Source organism: Carassius carassius, chromosome 45, assembly GCF_963082965.1.
Source record: "Carassius carassius chromosome 45, fCarCar2.1, whole genome shotgun sequence".
Classification (NCBI taxonomy): domain Eukaryota; kingdom Metazoa; phylum Chordata; class Actinopteri; order Cypriniformes; family Cyprinidae; genus Carassius; species Carassius carassius.
Genome location: NC_081799.1, coordinates 1208901 through 1211400, shown reverse-complemented (window position 1 = coordinate 1211400; position 2500 = coordinate 1208901). Strand labels below are relative to the sequence as shown.

Sequence of the window (2500 nt, the reverse complement as noted above, 5' to 3'; positions counted from 1 at the left end):
AGACCGCCTGGGAATACCAGGTGCTGTAAGCTTTTTGGAAATGTTTCACTAATTATATAATAATCTTGCAAAAAAAAAAAAAAAAAAAAAGAGTCAATGCCCGATCTCCGAATCTTAGCATGTTTGGTACTGGTTACTACTTGGATGGTAGACTGCCTGGGAATAATTCCAGGTGCTGTAAGCTTTTGGGGTTTCTTCCCTACTTATATAATGTACTGGAGATGAGAGTGGCTGATCTTTAAATAGCCCTCTCTTTGCAGCAGTTTTCGCTTACGGCCATACCAACCTGGCTATGCCCGATCTCGTCTGATCTCGGAAGCTAAGCAGGTTTGGGCCTGGTTAGTACTTGGATGGGAGACCGCCTGGGAATACCAGGTGCTGTAAGCTTTTTGGAAATGTTTCACTAATTATATAATAATCTTGCAAAAAAAAAAAAAAAAAAAAAGAGTCAATGCCCGATCTCCGAATCTTAGCATGTTTGGTACTGGTTACTACTTGGATGGTAGACTGCCTGGGAATAATTCCAGGTGCTGTAAGCTTTTGGGGTTTCCTCCCTACTTATATAATGTACTGGAGATGAGAGTGGCTGATCTTTAAATAGCCCTCTCTTTGCAGCAGTTTTTGCTTACGGCCATACCAACCTGGCTATGCCCGATCTCGTCTGATCTCGGAAGTTAAGCAGGTTTGGGCCTGGTTAGTACTTGGATGGGAGACCGCCTGGGAATACCAGGTGCAGTAAGCTTTTTGGAAATGTTTCACTAATTATATAATAATCTTGCAAAAAAAAAAAAAGAGTCAATGCCCGATCTCCGAATCTTAGCATGTTTGGTACTGGTTACTACTTGGATGGTAGACTGCCTGGGAATGATTCCAGGTGCTGTAAGCTTTTGGGTTTTCTTCCCTACTTATATAATGTACTGGAGATTAGAGTGGCTGATCTTTAAATAGCCCTCTCTTTGCAGCAGTTTTCGCTTACGGCCATACCAACCTGGCTATGCCCGATCTCGTCTGATCTCGGAAGCTAAGCAGGTTTGGACCTGGTTAGTACTTGGATGGGAGACCGCCTGGGAATACCAGGTGCTGTAAGCTTTTTGGAAATGTTTCACTAATTATATAATAATCTTGCAAAAAAAAAAAAAAAAAAAAAAAAGAGTCAATGCCCGATCTCCGAATCTTAGCATGTTTGGTACTGGTTACTACTTGGATGGTAGACTGCCTGGGAATAATTCCAGGTGCTGTAAGCTTTTGGGGTTTCTTCCCTACTTATATAATGTACTGGAGATGAGAGTGGCTGATCTTTAAATAGCCCTCTCTTTGCAGCAGTTTTCGCTTACGGCCATACCAACCTGGCTATGCCCGATCTCGTCTGATCTCGGAAGCTAAGCAGGTTTGGGCCTGGTTAGTACTTGGATGGGAGACCGCCTGGGAATACCAGGTGCTGTAAGCTTTTTGGAAATGTTTCAGTAATTATATAATAATCTTGCAAAAAAAAAAAAAAAAAAAAAGAGTCAATGCCGGATCTCCGAATCTTAGCATGTTTGGTACTGGTTACTACTTGGATGGTAGACTGCCTGGGAATAATTCCAGGTGCTGTAAGCTTTTGGGGTTTCTTCCCTACTTATATAATGTACTGGAGATGAGAGTGGCTGATCTTTAAATAGCCCTCTCTTTGCAGCAGTTTTTGCTTACGGCCATACCAACCTGGCTATGCCCGATCTCGTCTGATCTCGGAAGCTAAGCAGGTTTGGGCCTGGTTAGTACTTGGATGGGAGACCGCCTGGGAATACCAGGTGCAGTAAGCTTTTTGGAAATGTTTCACTAATTATATAATAATCTTGCAAAAAAAAAAAAAGAGTCAATGCCCGATCTCCGAATCTTAGCATGTTTGGTACTGGTTACTACTTGGATGGTAGACTGCCTGGGAATAATTCCAGGTGCTGTAAGCTTTTGGGTTTTCTTCCCTACTTATATAATGTACTGGAGATTAGAGTGGCTGATCTTTAAATAGCCCTCTCTTTGCAGCAGTTTTCGCTTACGGCCATACCAACCTGGCTATGCCCGATCTCGTCTGATCTCGGAAGCTAAGCAGGTTTGGACCTGGTTAGTACTTGGATGGGAGACCGCCTGGGAATACCAGGTGCTGTAAGCTTTTTGGAAATGTTTCACTAATTATATAATAATCTTGCAAAAAAAAAAAAAAAAAAAGAGTCAATGCCCGATCTCCGAATCTTAGCATGTTTGGTACTGGTTACTACTTGGATGGTAGACTGCCTGGGAATAATTCCAGGTGCTGTAAGCTTTTGGGGTTTCTTCCCTACTTATATAATGTACTGGAGATGAGAGTGGCTGATCTTTAAATAGCCCTATCTTTGCAGCAGTTTTTGCTTACGGCCATACCAACCTGGCTATGCCCGATCTCGTCTGATCTCGGAAGCTAAGCAGGTTTGGGCCTGGTTAGTACTTGGATGGGAGACCGCCTGGGAATACCAGGTGCAGTAAG

At 42.9% G+C, this 2500-nt stretch overlaps 8 non-coding genes across 8 annotated transcripts in view; all 8 read left to right on the top strand.

Moving 5' to 3' along the window:
• LOC132128124 (5S ribosomal RNA) overlaps window positions 1-32 on the top strand; it is a 119-nt gene extending 87 nt beyond the window's left edge. The window contains exon 1 of the ribosomal RNA XR_009427836.1: window positions 1-32. This exon is cut by the window's left edge and continues 87 nt beyond it. This is a non-coding gene — a ribosomal RNA (5S ribosomal RNA).
• A 236-nt stretch (window positions 33-268) lies between these two features.
• On the top strand, window positions 269-387 carry LOC132127974 (5S ribosomal RNA). The gene has a single exon (XR_009427696.1). It is a non-coding gene; the product is annotated as a 5S ribosomal RNA (ribosomal RNA).
• Window positions 388-623: 236 nt separating this feature from the next.
• LOC132127911 (5S ribosomal RNA) lies at window positions 624-742 on the top strand. Its single transcript, XR_009427636.1, has one exon. It is a non-coding gene; the product is annotated as a 5S ribosomal RNA (ribosomal RNA).
• A 228-nt stretch (window positions 743-970) lies between these two features.
• LOC132128813 (5S ribosomal RNA) lies at window positions 971-1089 on the top strand. The gene has a single exon (XR_009428381.1). It is a non-coding gene; the product is annotated as a 5S ribosomal RNA (ribosomal RNA).
• A 239-nt stretch (window positions 1090-1328) lies between these two features.
• On the top strand, window positions 1329-1447 carry LOC132127963 (5S ribosomal RNA). The gene has a single exon (XR_009427685.1). It is a non-coding gene; the product is annotated as a 5S ribosomal RNA (ribosomal RNA).
• Window positions 1448-1683: 236 nt separating this feature from the next.
• On the top strand, window positions 1684-1802 carry LOC132128017 (5S ribosomal RNA). Its single transcript, XR_009427736.1, has one exon. It is a non-coding gene; the product is annotated as a 5S ribosomal RNA (ribosomal RNA).
• Window positions 1803-2030: 228 nt separating this feature from the next.
• LOC132128812 (5S ribosomal RNA) lies at window positions 2031-2149 on the top strand. Its single transcript, XR_009428380.1, has one exon. It is a non-coding gene; the product is annotated as a 5S ribosomal RNA (ribosomal RNA).
• Window positions 2150-2383: 234 nt separating this feature from the next.
• The window catches only part of LOC132128016 (5S ribosomal RNA), a 119-nt gene continuing 2 nt past the window's right edge, over window positions 2384-2500 (top strand). Inside the window, exon 1 of the ribosomal RNA XR_009427735.1 lies at window positions 2384-2500. This exon is cut by the window's right edge and continues 2 nt beyond it. This is a non-coding gene — a ribosomal RNA (5S ribosomal RNA).